Raw genomic sequence first — 16,947 nt, forward strand, 5'->3', positions numbered from 1 at the left:
CATGATGTAGAGCATCATCTTAGGCTGATGATGGGAGTCACAGTTCAGCAACAGCTGGAGGGCCAAAGGTTTCCAACACCTGGCCTGGGGGAAGCAGAACAGTGTGTGGGGGGGAGGGGTATCTGGTAAGAGCATAATTTAGGAATGGTGAAGGGGACCAAGGTGGTGAATGTTGTTGGTAGTGAGAAATCTTAACAGGATAGCCATTTCAGGACTCAAAAAGGCATTGGCTATCTTTTACAGCTACATGCCCATGGAAAGGACAGGAGGTGCCTCTGGAGAAAATCTGTGGCAGTTTAAACTTCTCCTTTCTTTCATTTACTGCGGAAATATTGGAGAAGGAAACTTCTAACATGGTGCCTGATCTTTTCACATAATGTGGGACAGGCGACCCAAATTCTGAGGGCGTTTTCAGAGGAGTCTACCTTTTCTACTTGTATCAACCTGCCTATTTAGGGTGTGGGCTCAGCACCCTAAATACACTCTAGAGAGTCTTGCTTTGGGTGGCAGTCAGTGTCAAGACCTCTAGATTGTTTCTGCAGCACTGGGAAAGAGAGTGCTTTTATTTCATCTTCCAAGAGGATCTTGGCTTTTCTCAGGCATCCGTTGAGCCAGATAAAGCGGCGGCATCCCAGCCGCTGAATCTGATGCCTTAAGCCATGACCTCCTTTTGTCTCTGACATCTGTCGGAGGCTGAAGTAGCCCCCATCAGTTCCTGGAGGTTCGAAAGCCACTACTATGTAGCAGGAGTGGGCACACACTGACTCCGCAGGCAGTTCCCTTCAGGGATGATAGCAACCTGCCTGTAATCTTGCAGTAGCACTCAGTTCGTGGAGGTTGCACTCCCAAACATTCACTGCATCACCCGTGCCAGAGTTGACACAGTTTGTGCCTGCCACTCATCCCTGGAAATGTTTGAAGAGGAGCTGCTTCCCAGGAACAGCACCTGAGAGAGACATCTGATTGTCGTTGCACTTCCTTGTCGTTGCAACTGAAACAGGCTCCAGGGGCATAGATGGGCTCGTCTGAAATCCCACATCCTCAGTTCTGAGAGAGGAGACCAGGAATCCTGGCTCCCAATAATGCCGTTGTTTTCTCCCCTCACTTCCAACACCATCCATGTTACTGCAGCAGGTGTCTGTACAGGTAGGTTTCTTACAAATTAAACCACTATATCACTTTTCATGTAAACACAAAAACAAAAAAGTTACAGAACCTTCTTGTCTTTACAATTAGGCTGCTGAATTCAGCTGGCCATCCATCCATGTGGCAGAAAGAGGTGGGTAGAGACCTGACAATGGGAGAATGGATGAAATCTTGCAAGTGCTGGTACTATTTTAAAAATGCTCCTTCTAGGTAAAAAAATAAAGCTCTTAGCTCGGAAGCCAGGCTTGTAGGGAGAGTGTGTGTAGCACATCCCTCTGCTTGGTTTGCAAGATTTCTACCACCTAGGAGGCTGTAGTATTTGGTTTGGTGCACACGGTGTTTTTACAGAGAGTTGTATTCTGAAGTGTGAAAAATACGCAGAGAAAGTTGCAAGTTGTACAGTCTGTCCTATCCTCATGGGATTTTTTTCTTCCTGATTTCTCTGTGCCTGAGCAGCAAATTTGAGTCCAGGTGTTAAGACCCTCCAAGCTGATCATTTCTTCTAGAGCCCCTCACTGTTAATTCTTAGCCATTTAATGACGCTGAATGCTGTTGCCTGATGCTCTCCTATGCTGGAATATGGGAGATGGATGTAATGTCTATATGAGAAAGAGATGTAATATCTTTGGTGGAAATGGAAACTGGTGGATCGCTGGACATGCTATTACATTTGTTAATAGCTGTTCATGTGGCAGGGCAGAATGCTTGAGAAGTGTGTAAGGGCAAAAATACCCCCCCCCTTGGAGAAATGTATTCCCTGTGTTTTTCCATGAGTTGCTAATCTGGGCATGGCTTCTGATAGGAAGGAGCTTGAGTCCAGAGCAGTGACTCCTGTGGAGACACAAGGCAGCCCCCTCCAGGGTGTGTGTTGCGTTTCTGCACTGGGATGCGGCAGGATGTGCGAATCCAGGCAGAAGCTGAGTGGAAGAGGCAAGGTCCAGAGCACAGACATGCAATAAGCAACTTCCTCTGTGGGCAACTTCCTCTGTAGGGCTTTCATGTATTTAATGAACTCATCGGTTTGGGACTTGCTGGTCTCCAGATCTCATGGAGACTGGGTAACTAGTGCCTTCCTGCAGCTACAATTTAAGCTGGGCTCTTGTTTGGCCAGATGCACCTTTGAGCCCTGCCTGTGTAGCCTTGGGCTGCGTGCAGAATGCTAAAATCCAAAGCGCTCTTCAAAGCCATCGCCAGCCACTTTGCAGCTGACCATCTCATAAAATGACAGAAGCCAGGATGAGGGAGGGAGGGAGGGAGGGAGGGAGGGAGCAATTCTGCACCCCCCTTTGGGTTAGGTCCCTGGGACTTGGGTACCCCATTTCCTTTCTAGCTCCGTAATCCTGATTCCCTCTGAAGCTGTTGGGGGACAGGACGGAAAGGGGGCACTCTCTCCTTTCATGCCATTGTTTTGTGCACAATTACTGACTTTCCTTTTCCTCACAGACAGCATCTCACTTCCCCAGGTCTGCTGTTGATGTGGTGCCATTTCCTGCCATTGCTGCAGGGTGGGATGGGGGGGGGAAGGGGGGAATGTTGGGACAACAAGAGAGTAAAACTCTGGGGCCAAGTTAACGAAAGCTGAAGGAGGGGCCGGCTGGAATGGACGGCCAGGACTGCAGCAGCCAGACTCTCTGCTCCACCCAGTGCAGGCAAAAAGGAAAAGTTGCAATCCTCCGTGGTGAATTTCGAACACAAGCAGTGCCACAATTCAAGCCTGCACCTCTCTACAGTGCAACACCACATGGTAGTATGGCGGGCTTAGCAAACTACTTTCCCAACAAGTTAACTTTTTAAGTATTATTGTGGCTCCTGAGGTGCTGCCTGCAGGAATAGTGTCTCTTTGGTGTATGGGGAGGGGAGAACCTCCCCACACACCAAATTTACAGAAGTTGGCAATCTAGAGCCAGTGTGGTGTAGTGGTTAAGAGCAGTAGATTCGTAATCTGGGGAACCGGGTTTGCGTCTCCGCTCCTCCACATGCAGCTGCTGGGTGACCTTGGGCCAGTCACACTTCTCTCAAGTCTCTCAGCCCCACTCACCTCACGGAGTGTTTGTTGTGGGGGAGGAAGGGAAAGGAGAATGTTAGCCGCTTTGAGACTCCTGAAGGGGAGTGAAAGGCGGGATATCAAATCCAAACTCTTCTTCATCCAAACTCTTCTTCTGTGCTCTGGGACATGGGTGGTAAGTACAAGAAGGTATATCATGTTTGTGGAGGGTTTAGTTGCACCCCAATTAGTCCTTTTTACAGAGTCTTGCTACATGGATTTTTGCTTTGTCCTTGAGATCCGATTACCACTTTCCTGGAAGGTTCAGTGAAGTTACCTTGATTCTTTGTGAGAGGGGAAGAGGGATGGAGACAGCCTTCTCTCTGCAACATAGTGTGCCTTTGGCCTTTGTGATTCAAAAGGGAACTGAAACCGTCATTCAAAGCAACTCCCTGTGCCAGTGCTTTGTGGTAAATGGTTACCGGATCTGCCGTTGGCCACTAGAGAGCAGTTCCAAAATATTAAAACATAACTTTAATTAAAGCAGCCTTTGTGATATTTCACTTACAGGTGTCAATACAGTGTTATAGTATGCTGATGAAACAGAAAGTTATATGAGGTAGTCGTCATAAGCAGTTATGGATCAAAAGCAATCATTATTTTGAGTTTACTTAGAAGGCCAGTGACCTCCTTGCACAGGCATCTTAAGTACAAGTTAAGAAATGCTGATTTGGAGGGCACCGTCTTAGCTACCCCCATGTCAGTGAGCATGCATGCACAAAGGATCCTGCCCTGGGCTGGGAGTTAATGACCTCCAGTTCCTTGGCAGCCTTGACACTGAGGAGCCTTGCAAATGCTCTCGGCAGTTTTCCTTTACTTACGTAACGGGCAGCCTGGGGAGAAAGCTCTGGGATGTGTGCTGTCTTAACAGGAGGGGTATTTATGTCGGCTGTTAAAAACCTTGACAGAATCTGAGCAGTTGGGTGGGGTGAGGAGGGTGAACGAAGGACAAGCTGGGAGAAATCTGCAGGGCAGGACGCAAAGTGCAGCTGGCCTGGGCATGTAGACACTGGTGAGGAGGATGTTGCAAACATCAAGGCCAGGATTGCAGGAGTGTGACAGTTACTCTGCATCTGTGCTGAAGTTGTGCTGGGTATCATGCAGAAGTAACAATGGCTGGAATAATACTAAATACTACTACTACTACTACTACTAATAATAATAATAATAGTGCCCCACTCATCTGACTGGGGCACACACCTCTTTTGTATCTGCAGTGCCCATTTGTCTCAGCTCCAGTTCCCATCAGTTGGTCCCGCTAGTGCAGGGATGGGGTACCTGTAGGCTTCCAGACGTTCCCGGATTACAGCTTCCATCATCCCTGGACATGCTGGTTGGAGCTGATGAGAATTGTAGTTTAACAGCATCTAGAAGGCCACACATTTTTCTTCTGTGCTCTAATGTGACCAAGAAACAAATCAGGATGTAACTATTCGAATAAGAGTTGGGTGTTTTGTTTTTTTAAATTAAGTGATGGATGTTGCAATTGGTAAAGCATAGGGATGGATCATAGCCTTTTGCTTTGCATGAGAAAGGTCCCAGATTCAATCTCCAGGTAGACCCAGAAGAGACTTCTGTCTAAAACAGGGGTCTGCAACCTGCGGCTCCGGAGCCGCATGTGGCTCTTTTACACCTTTGCCACGGCTCCGGGGCGGATACTAGCGAGGGGAGGAGGCGCATTGTGCGCCCCGACACTCCCCACTGTGGCGGGCGCTGTACTGGCTGTGACGTCGCATGGGGGCGGTGCGTGCGTTAGTCATGCACCGTCCCGACGTCACCTTCCCGCCCGCCCGCTACATTGTAAGGGGCATGTACGCTGGTCACTGCATTGAAAGGGGGCATGTACGCTGGTCACTGTTTTGAAGGGGAGTGAAGAACACACACACAAAAAAAGGTAACTTGTTAATTTAACGTTTATTTCTATGAGGAGGAGTAATTCTGAGGGGTCAAACAAAGAAATAATTTAAAAAGTGACAAAAAAGTTGTTTTTATAATGACGAGTTTTGCGGCTCCCAGTTTTTTTTCCTCTTCAGAAACGGGTCCAAGTGGCTCTTTTTGTCTTAAAGGTTGCAGACCCCTGGTCTAAAACCTAGAGAGCTGCTGGCATTTGGTGTGTAGACAGACTGTTGGTCCATTGAGCTTAGTTAGTTACAAAGCAGCTTCCGAATCTCCACCTGCCAACCCCAGAACACTCTCTTCCTGTTACGATGATGGACAATTTCCTAGGTGCAATTGCTTTTATAGCATGTTTCAGTGTACACGGTGCTTTTTTCTTGGATCTTGGCACATAGGTCACTGCTGTGCCTGTTTCCCCCTGTGCGGAACGATATGAAAGAAACTCCACCCAAGGGTAAAAAATGTGGTCTAAACCACCATTTAAATCCATCTCAGCCCAAAGAAGAGAACTCACTCTGAAACTTATTTATAGATGGTACCCAACACCATGCAAAGAACCTCATCTAAATGCTGGAGAGACTGCATTTCCACAGACACATACCTCCACATGCATGCTCCAAAATTAAATCCTTTTGGATATTAGGGCTGTAGGAAATCTGCAAAATAACAAAACTAGTAATAGAAGCAACTGGCCTGCTCAGTGGTTGTGAGACTAAAACAGAGTGGGTGGAAGTGTGCATCACACTAAGCTCCTTGGATACAGGGTGGGGAAAGTATTCAAGTTGGAAAACAAAACAGCAAGGGTGGGAATAAGAAACTGAAATAATGTTAGCATAGATGACTTCTCCCTTGGCAAGCATCTGCAACAAATTCAGTAAGGTAGCAAAATGGGGCTTGAGAGTCAGGCTCCATTGACAGAGCGATTTGTTCCATTTACCCAACGTTTCCCTAACAGTTAATTTCTGAATTATTTTTGAGCTTGTTGGAAAACCAGTGGAATATTGTTAGCACCCATTTTTGTGTTGATTCCAGAAACAATGTGTTTGCAGCTCCCTTTCCCTGAAAAACTGTGGGAGTAAAGTGATGAAATTTGGGGCAGTGCGCCAGCGTACAGTGCTTAACTGCTGTTTTCATGCAGCAGTCATGGAGAAACAGAAGCACACATGTGCAGAAAGGGTGGGAGAGAGCAACATTGGCTAGTGGTGCGTGTCATTGTGTCACAATGCACCCCCCTGGTGCGAATGAAATTTAGCTGGTTTATCAGTCAGAAAGCCATGGTTCCATAAGACAACAGGTACTGCAGGGTGAAAGCCACATTAGAAAATGCAACACAAGTGCTAGCAATATAATCTGAAGAACTAATGCAATATTCCCCACATCTGAATTCACCCTGAGTGTTGGGATGAGATACTAATTCAGAATTCTCTTTTGCATATAACTTTCTGTTGGGCTTGGGCAAGCCACTGTTCTCTCATTCTCCAGCCCTACAGTACAGGGATAACATTGGCCTGCTCTACAGGGGTGTCGTAAGGATTGCTGAAATAAGATGCTGTATGTTGAGGCCGCTCAAAATAGCTAACACCAGGCTCATCTCTTTTTCGTTGCATTCTTAGCCATGACTATCAAAAGTGGTGGGTGGACTTTTTTGGGAGAATAAAAGGGAGTAGCTTTGTGTGTACAGTGGTACCTCGGGTTAAGAACTTAATTCGTTCTGGAGGTCTGTTCTTAACCTGAAACAGTTCTTAACCTGAGGTACCACTTTAGCTAATGGGGCCTGCCGCCGCACCACCACCACCACACGATTTCTGTTCTCATCCTGAAGCAAAGTTCTTAATCCAAAGTACTATTTCTGGGTTAACGGAGTCTGTAACCTGAAGTGTCTCTAACCTGAAGCGTCTGTAACCCGAGGTACCACTGTATTGAAATAATAATAAAGTGTGTACCCCCCCACCCCCACACACTGACCCTTCCAGCTTCCCCCTTCTTGCTTCACACGCAGACATGCTGTGGTGACCAGTTGCAGCTATAAATAAACGGCCATATCCTTGCCTGCGGCTCTGCTGCTATTTTTGCTGCTGCTGCTTCTCTTGTTGTGTCTGGGCATTCAGAAGTTGGTGACAGATGCTTTTTGTTTTATTCCGCATCCTGACACAACCTCTCCAGTTTGAGCAGGGTGCAGGATGGGGGGCGGGGAGTGGAGACCAAGTCTTTCTCTTAGCTTTGTGTACTTGGGACCCCTGCTTGAGGATAAGTACAGCTGTATTGTTTTTAAATCAACTTCCTGCTGCAGACTGTTCCAAAAGATGTAATGCTGACATCCTGGTTGAGTTTCTTAAAGCTTTCTTTCTTTCCTTCTGAACGAGTTGAATGATTCTCTTGTATCTTGGCCAAATTCTTGTTTTGGGCCCCATAAATGGCTACCTTAGGCTTTCAGTTCAGGTATGCGATCTCTTGCTTCTTAAAATGTTCTCCTGAATAGGTGCTTTGTTACTTCCTCTGAAGAGGGCTGGCTTTTGCTGCAGGATGACACGTTGGACGAAAGCTCAGTCTCTGGAGTGCAACAGAAAACCTGGTCTTTATGCCGTGCCTTGTAGATCTGTGGAATGCCTTGCTGCAGGATGTTGTGATAGCTGGGTAACCAAAATGATGGCTAAATGGATTGGATGAATGTATTGCAGTTATAAGCAGAGAGTATGGTTACACATAAAGAGCGCTTGAGCACTTGCCTTGTGAGATCTGAGTGGCTGCTGTCTGTCTGCAGGAAGGGGGAGAGCTGCTGAGCTAGGTGGAATGCTGGTCTGACTCAGCACGGCAATTCTTATCTCGTTGGAACTATCTTGAGTAATGGATTTTTCACTGCAAGAGACAAGACAGCCTTAAGCAGAAGGCTGATGTATGCATGGCAGAAGTGGAGCTTAGTGTGTGTGTACAGAAAACATATTTGTGATTCACACCAAGACATGTCAGGATGTGAAATGACATGAGAGAATTATTTGTGCCCTCGGGGACCTCACTGGGTACTGTCTGACGTTGGTGGTGCATCCACCCTTTCAACAGAACAAACAAGATTCCTGGTTTTGGAGGCGGGGAGAGGGAAGCCAGCAGTCCCTCAATGTACTCATAGCGATCTGGTTCACATATCATGCAAAGCCAAACCATGCCCTAGCATGAATATGTTCCTCCTTGGCCGTTCTGCCGCTGCTCAGAGCTAAGCCATAGTTTAGGTCAGTGTGCTTCTGAATCCAGGCTCGTGGTTTAGCTCTTTCCAGACTAACGATAACCTGCAGCCGTCTGGCTTATGGCTCAGTGGTACAGAGAAAGCTAAACCACGAGAAGCTAAGCTAAGCTGTGACTTAGCTCAGCGCAGTAGCAGCCGACCAACCAGAGAGGAACAAATTCCTCTCCCAGAGCTGCCTTGTTTCCTCTAAGAGCCATGGTGTAGCTCATCATGACGCGCAAACCAGGCTACGGTGTGCTTAGTGGGATGGGATGTGGGACACCCACATCCACATTATTGTAGTGTTGCTATAAACAATATCTGAGAATTCTGCCCAGACGCCATTTCCGAAGGACGAATCCCTGCTTTGTCCATATGGCAGCCCTGCATTATTGCGATCAAAGTGTAGAGTTGCCTTGGTGAAATGTGTAGAAACCAATTTTATATTGCTTTTACAATAGCAGATTTATAGAACATGCAATAGAGGAAAGGTTGATAATGAATGGCAGTGTCTGCTAAACCCTCAAAAGTGGTCCAATGCAAGGGTTTCCTAGCTCCCCCAGCCCCGTTTCCCTCCATGTGTGAGAAGCGGCCTTGCTTTCTTGCTTGCTAACCACTATGCAACACTGCCTAAATATATTTACACATATATGTATACTGCTCCTCCATGTGAGGGGGCATCCTGAGCCAATCGGAATCCCTGCTTGTGTGAAGCAACAAATTGGTATGCACATAGCTCTGCTTCTCACATGCACCCAGCAGGGTGAAGCTGCCAGGTGTGGCCGCTGGGTTTGTTGAGGGCAGGGCCAGCCTGCGCAGCCCCTGTGATGCCCTCAATGCTTTTTGAATGCAAGAAGGTAAAAGGTGTTTGTGAGTCCACGAGAGCTTGTGCCATTACAACTTTTCTTGGCCGCAAACTTCTTCGTTTTAGTTGCAGCAGACCGATGTGGCAACCTCTCCAAACAGGGAATCCTATCAATTGCGTGCTCGCGCGCGCGCGCACACACACACACACACACCCTACCCTGATACATTTCTCACGGCTTTCCTTCTGTCACCCTATTCCTCCATTATTCTAATTCTAGTTTATTACAGTTGAAATAATCTGGGTTAGTTATTTATATAATATTGATAATTCCTCATTTGCATAACATGTTTTTCAGGGGCCAGTGTGATGGAGTCAAAATCTTTGAGCTCAGCCCCATAGAGAGCATCACTGCACAGGGTAGCTTTTTTTTAGTTTCAAAACTTACTTTTAGTTTCTTGTATTTGAGGCACCTGGTTTTTTTTAAGTTTCGCTTGTCTTGTATTTTTTTAGCTGCATTTCTGTCCTCCATTTTCTCTCTCTCTCTCTCTCTCTCTCCCTCTCTTTCCCCCCACATAGGATAACAGATGTCCTCCTTTCTCACCATGAGTTTCAGCTTTTGGCCTGGAAAGTGTTTGAGGGTTATAAACTCTGAATCATGCTCAAAGCAGCAAACTCATCTGGTTCTAATTATCCCGCCGCTGCTCCTCTCCACTTTTGCCGTTCTGCATGTTTTCCCTAAACCATCTGATTCGGTGGGACACACCCGAAAGCAGGAGTGCCAGAGGCACCTTGTGAATCGGGACTTTGTGAGGAGGGAAAATAAATAAACAAACCAAGATGCAGGCCAGCAGGATGGCATCTTCCTGCAACTGGCTTCCCAGGAGGTGCATCACAGAATGCTTCTATGTGAAGGCAGGGGAAGGGGCAGAACTGGGCAGCGTCTCTTCCACATGCTTGGGAGACTGACTTGGGTGGAGAGGTCCATGGTGGTTTTCTCTGCATGTCAGGAATAGGAAACCTGTGGGACTCGGACTCTCACCACCACTGAATGTTGTTCTACACTGGCTGGGCTTTATTTCACCCGGGTCAAAGGCCCAGTTTGGCACACCCCCATGTGCATTTGTGTACACACACAGACACACAGACACAGACACAAACACACACACACACACACAGGCTGGGAGCCTCAGTGGTGCCCCTCTGAAGGTCTCACCCAGGGCAAAAAACCCGCCTACCCGTTCAGTAGCTGTGGCACTGCCGGGGCTTGATGGGAGCTGGGAGCCCAGCAATGCCTGGAGGACCATAGGGCACCCCACCCCTCTTCAAAGAGCTGCGCAAAACTTAGAATAAACTATTCCAGCTGCTCTGTCGCTGCACCTAAGCCTCATCTAGCGTGACCCTCCCTTATCTTTATTTCTTGGCTCTCTGGCTTATGCTATGCAGTTTGAAGGGGACTGACACACCTTCCAGACACAGCTGCTGCTGCTGCTGCTTTGGCGATCACTCATAGCTGAGTAAGATTGTCTTCCATAAACAATGAGTCCGTAAGTGACTGTGGAGGCCAATTCTGGATCCACACGTCCTTCCACAGTGGGGACATTGGTTTCCTGGCGGGAGGTGATCACGGTGTAGATTTGCCAAGCGTGCCTTCCTCCTAGCATGTTTCTCCCTTGCGTCCTGAGTTTGAGCGTCTTCAAAGCCCAGGACACCTTTGGCAAAGGCTGTTCTGCAATTGGAGCGCTCGCAGGCAAGTGTTTTCCAGTTGTTGGTGTTTATACTACATTTTTAAAGATTTGCCTTGAGACAGTGTTTAAACCTCTCTTGTTGACCAACAGCATTACACTTTCCATTTTTAAGTTCGGAATAGAGTCCAACCACCGCATCAATGACTTGTCCAAGGGTTGCCTGTGAAACTGCAGGCAGAGCTGGAGCTTCCTGCTCCTTACAGGTTGTCTGTGATCCTGAGCGTGATGGAGGTTCTGTGTCCAACTGCAGGACACTTTCCCTCTCTCTTTGGTGTGGCTGGTGCACTAATACGCCTCCGCAGCCCTTGGCTTATAAAAACAGACAAGCCAGCCCACAGTTTTGAATTAACATGACATTGGGGGAATAAATGCAATTGTAACAGTGGAAAATCAATGTAAAATCTCTCAAGGGGTCCCTGTGGTGGAATAATATTGTTTGTGTCTTTGTTCTTCACGCACTTTTTCCAGACACAATTTCTGTGTGTGTTCTGAGCTTCCCCTGCATGCCTGAGGAGCTTTCCTTCTTCCTGGTGCAAGGAGAAGGAGCAGCTGTGGCTTTCTTCTAGTCCAGTGGCTTTCCTAGAGCTGTGTGTTCAGGAAGCCCTGGGGCTTGTAAGCAGCTTTCCTGAGGAGATGAGGAAAGCTTGCCCCAGTGAGTGACATTTTGCACCTAGCTTTTGACCACTTGCGACCAACCAAGCAAAGGTGCCTGAGGGCCAGGATGGTGCCCAACATCTCCACCACCTGGAGGTGCATGCCTGGGGATCATAGGCTCCGGGGCGTTTTCACATACTAATACTCCATCCTGTAGAATTCTGTCAGTTATATTCTATCTGCTCAATCGGAATGAATTTCTGGAACCAAAATGCTTTTTCTGTGCAGCCTGAGCAGGAGCAGTTACCACTAAGACAAAGAGCTGGAATTGGCCAATATAGATGTGGACCTGGATCAAGTGACCTTTCTTCTTTAAGTTCTCAAAGTTCTTAACCTAGCTCAAGGATGTCATCTGAACTAGCCAGGTGTTTATCTGATAATCAATCACAGCCAATCCATCCTTTGAAAAACAAGACGTTAGAGCCATCTTGCCCAAAAATGGCAACTAGACATTCCATTTTGGCAACTGCAACCTTGGTTCAAGGAGCCATTTGGTGCCTAGCTTATATATTTGTGAGTTTCTAACACTGTACCACCTTTTTAGCAGCAAGCTTTCCTTGAGCACTTGGTAGCACACAGCTCAGTGGCAGGCAAACCAGTGTGAAAAGGATGCCTTGAAAGTAAAGAAGGTTTTTTAAAACCAGTGTATTCATCTTTTTGCCAAGGTGTGAGGGGTGGGAAGGTCAGCTGCTCATCTTGGCAAACTGAAACTTCAGGGGACAGCCTTGGCTTTCATACCAGACACAGACTTGTAACCATCTGTGAGCTTTAAAACAAATATTAGAGAATTGATACTCAGAGAACAATAAAGAAGCAACAACAGATTAGGTAAGCATTGTTTGATTGTTGTAACCTTGTAGCTTGAGCTTCCAACTTTGCACTGATCTTTACGAGAACTGATGTACTTCTCTGAAGACAAACCCTCATTTGATAGTTAAGTTCTTGAGGGGGGAGATTGACACCAGAGCTTTAATGCAGGTGTGGGGATCCTTCGGCCCACCAGCTGTTGCTGAAATTCAACTCCCAACAGCCCCAGCAAGCATGAGTAAAGGAAGAGATGGCTTTCCCTCTGGGTGATGGGGAATCTAGTTCATTTTAAAATGCATTGTTGGACAATGCCTTCATTAGAAGCAACCGAAATGTCGCAAGCGAGCTTTCAAGTTATCCAGAACTCTTCATCAGGTTGGATGATAAAGAAGAGACATGGTGAGGGAGCAAAGAGTTGTCTTGATCTTGGCAGCCAGGAAGTCTGCAGTTGGCCACAGTGTTAAAGATGGAGGAGATAGCAGCCTCAATTGGATTAAGCTTAACTAGGTGTTGTTATGCAAGTTGAATCTAAGACAAAGAAATACACAGTGGCCCCCACTTGTGAAATACCAAATGCAATGGTTACTCAGATCTGTCTCCTACCTTAAACAAAACGCATAGGTTCCTTGTTGGGTAGAGAACAGAAATAAAGAGAAACAGGCAGTTTTTATATTTGCAAAGCAGGGGATTAATTTTAGGTGGTGTAAAAATGTTGCAGAAAAGCCAAATTTGGGCTCAGAGGGAATTAAAATGTCTGATGTCAGATATTCTGGTACCCAAGGCAACATCAAGGGAAATCAAAGAAAGCAGTAACAGCAATGCAGACCAGTCCACCTATGACCACATAGCAGTAGACCTTAGAACACTGATCAGAACCAGAGGGTTTCTGTCAGCTGGGAGTGTAGAAGACCTGGTTGTCACAACTCCCATCCTTACAGTTACTTCCCCCTCTTCTTTCAGCTCTGTGTTTGGTCTAGCAACCAAAATCCTCCTCAAGCAGCTGGATTGGGTCCCTGCTGATCCCTGCCTTAAAAGAATGTAACCTTGTGTGTACTCTGTTAATGATATGGCAGGGTGGGAGCAGACCACACCTGCAGTACAATGCTAAGCAGTTTTCCTCAGAAATTTCACTGAATTCGTGGGGCTTTCTCCCCTTTAAGTGTGCTTAGGATTTCCACCTTAGAAATCTATCCCCTTTTCAAGGCAAGTTTTTAATAACTGATAGTGAAAAAAATGGCAAACATATGAGCAGATTATGTCTTGAAAATACGGGATTCTTATTTGAGCAGGGTGCTTTCACTCCAGATTATTTTTTAGCAGTTGCTGCTATTTGATGGTGAGGCTGAATCTGGGACATGGACCCAAAATATAACCTTAATGTTATATTTCACTGGTACCCTGAGTGAATGTAGCAATCTCCTGCCATTAACCAGGGAGAGGGGGCTTTTGGGATACTCCCCATCATGATGCAGGGGCCAATTTGTTATCTATGGCAATGTTGAATGTTGCCATTAGGCACCCAAGGCGCAGACCTCAGAGGGGCTCAATGCTGACTGACCTTCCGGGGGCACAGTTTTGCACTTAATAGAACCACAGAACTGTAGAGTCGGAAGGGAGCCCGAGGGTCATCTAGTCCAACCCCCTGCAATGCAGGAATGACAGACCTTATAAAATTTACATTCCGTTTATATTTTGAAGAATTCTATCGCTTTTGAAGTAATTCGCCCATTGGAATTGTTTGCAATTTTGTGCGTGCGCGCGTGCCAGCAGCTCTCCTTGCCCGGGGCACAAAATAGCCCGGCGCTGGCCCTCGTAGGATGGGGAATATCGCCCCAAAGGGCGAGACATGGCGCTCGTTTAGTTTGAAATCCTTCCGGCCGAAGGAGGGCCTGTCAGGCGAGGGGGAAGGCGCGCCGGGGCCGGGGGTCTGGGCTGCGCGCAGGCGGGGGGCGGCGGAGGGCGGAGCTCGGCGCGGCCCGTTCCCTCCTGCCTCCGCCTCCGCCGCCCAACAATAGCAGGCCCCGAGTCGGGCCGCGTCGGGCGGGAGGATGCCCAGGCGGCGCCGGGGCCTCCATCGCCGAGACGGGAGCGCGCTCGACCCCCGGGCCTCCCGCCCCGCCGGGCTGGCCAGGCGGCCCAGACGGTAAGGAGGCGGCGGGGGGCGCTTCGGGGGTCTCCAAGGGGCTCCTCGGAGGACTGCGGGACCTCGAGGAGAATGGCTGGCGGAAGAGCCCTGGGGGGGCGTGTTATGGAAGAAGGGGTTATTTGGAGCATCTGGGAGCAGAAACCGGGGGGGGGGGAAGGGGGTCAATCTATGGGAGGCATCTGCACAACTATTCTTGAAGCAGCGCACTTGCAAGCTTCTATCGGGTTGGGGCTCAAGGGGGTCTCTGGAGCTTGGAGATCGCTGCGTGCAAGAGTGTATACGTGTGAATGTGTGTGCCATTATGGATAAGGTGAGCAGTGTGAGTTAGGAGGCTAGCGGAGTCCAGAGAAAGATTTGGAGCATCCTTCTACAATTCCTGTTTGGAGAAGATGCGGGTGCGGGAGGATCTTTCACCTTGGCAGCGCTGCTTTGCATGGGATCCCGCTTCCCCTCCTGTTCTCTTTGCCCCCCCCCATAGGGACTTCGGGGGTGCACCGAGGAGAGTGGCGTGATCTGAGGCCCTTTAAGAACCCTTTTGTATTTAGGGCAGTGTGTCATTTTCCGCAGCTGCTTTTTCCTGATTTAACGGGGTTCAGACCCTACAGCCGTCTCGGATGTCTCTGCATTCCCTACGGTTAATCCCTTTGTGCTGAGCATGTAGACGTTGGCACTACCCAGCGGCTTCCCTTTGCCCACCCTCCCCCCTCCCCAAAAGTCCAGGAATGCAGCCAAGAAAACCCAGTATGCCGGGCTGGAGTAGGCTGAGTGCCCTTGGCTGAGAACTAGTGCGGAGTACTGGGCTAGATGCACACAGGAATGTTGGCTGGCTGGCAGGCTGGCGCGCATCACGGTCAAGGATGCTAAAGAGGGCTTCCTCGGAGGGGATGTGCATGGCAGATGTGGGCAGCTCATCTGCAAGGGAGCCTGGGAGCCGGGGGGGGGGAGGGTGGGATTGGGGAGACCCTTGCCTTGGAAGAGCAGAGGTGGCCTTTCCACGGGAGACTCCTCAGTGCGCTGCTTATTGGAGCATCTCAAAGCAGCCATTGACCCAAACATCCCAACTGCCAGGTTTAATTAGACCTACTCTGTGTGTGTGTGTGTGTGTGTGTGTGTGTGTGTGTGTTGCGATGCTGAGGAAATTGGAGTCGCAGAGGGAGTGGGTGTTGCGTGGCCTCTGACGGAAAGCCCTGGGAAATAGTCTCCTTGACCAGTTTCAGCCTCCCTTCTCTAGCCTTTGCCAGAACTGAGGAAAGGAACCCAGAGGTTTTGGCTGCTCAAGGGTTAATTGTGAGCTAGAACTGGGATTTTTTTTTTAGCAGGACTTAGTCCTGAAATGCATGAAATAGTAATCTTAGCATTGCTCTTTGGCTGGTGAGTGCACCATCAACACTGTATAAATACACACACACATATACATACATAGAGAGAGAGGTATGCTAAGAATTGGGTCCACAAATGGATGTGTAGCCCAGAAAGGTTGAAGATCTCCAGTACTCTGAGAACTGCAGTCTTTCCTTCAAGACTGGGTAAACCTTTGGTGGTTCCCATCTGATTGGAGGCACGGAGGGTTTTTGTGTAATGCAGTCTGGGCAAACTGGAATAGTATATAGGCAGAGCTGAGTACACACACCATACACACACACACACACACACACACACACACACACAACGTGTATACTGTATTGTGTATTTTTATAAAGTGCTAGGTTGGCTTTTGGTTTTCTTGCCAGCTGTATCCACCAGACTTCCACTTGCTTGCTGGAGCTGCAATTAAAGCTAGAAATTGGAAGAGGAATGGTTTGAAAGATCATGGTCCCTTATTATTATTTATTTGTTTTATTTATTTTATAAGATGTATATACCACTTGATTGTTAAAAAACAACAACCCTCAAAGCAGTTAACAAAAATATAAAACAATAAAATTGAGGGGAGGGGAATCACAACCATACTTTAAAACATACAAAGTTAAAATACTAAAGCAGGTTAAAATTACCTCAACTTTCTAATAATCTGGGTAGGTTTGTTTAAACAATAATGTTTTTATGAATTATCAGAAGCAGCAGTACAATCCAAATTTATGAAGCTTCTTTCTGCTAGGATGCGTAACATAAGAAATTTGAAACGTTGAATGTCAGAATATTAAGAAATACTAAAGAGAGATTAAAATTAATTCATAAACTAGTATAGTACAATGTAATATAATACATTAGATGTTTATTATAATAGCAATGATACTGTGTTAGTCTAAATGGCCATGATTGATAGAACAAGATAATTTTTGAAGATTATTTACACACACTTATTCATATATATTTATATTTAATCTGTGAGCATTGTATGCATTATATTCTGTAAAAAGAAAACTAGAATTTCTGCTTTCCTACCCTTCTCTGATTACAGTGTTGACACGTTTCCCCTCCAGATTAAAATACAATTCATTCTTTCTCTCTCTCTCTCTCTCTCTCTCTCTGTGTGTGTGTGTG

The 16,947-nt window shown here is 47.3% G+C and overlaps 1 protein-coding gene across 2 annotated transcripts in view; it reads left to right on the forward strand.

The window, feature by feature from the left end:
• The window catches only part of NCKAP5L (NCK associated protein 5 like), a 43,114-nt gene that overhangs the window by 4,201 nt on the left and 21,966 nt on the right, over positions 1–16,947 (forward strand). The window contains exon 1 of one of the 2 annotated variants that reach the window (XM_080994413.1): positions 14,260–14,460. The exons of the other annotated variant lie outside the window; for it this stretch is intronic. The gene's annotated coding sequence lies outside the window, so the exon portion shown is untranslated. Of the gene's footprint in view, positions 1–14,259; positions 14,461–16,947 lie in introns of those variants that run through there. 2 annotated transcript variants of the gene reach the window in all.

This window comes from Podarcis pityusensis (assembly GCF_964106645.2).
Source record: "Podarcis pityusensis genome assembly, chromosome: 2".
Lineage (NCBI taxonomy): Eukaryota > Metazoa > Chordata > Lepidosauria > Squamata > Lacertidae > Podarcis > Podarcis pityusensis.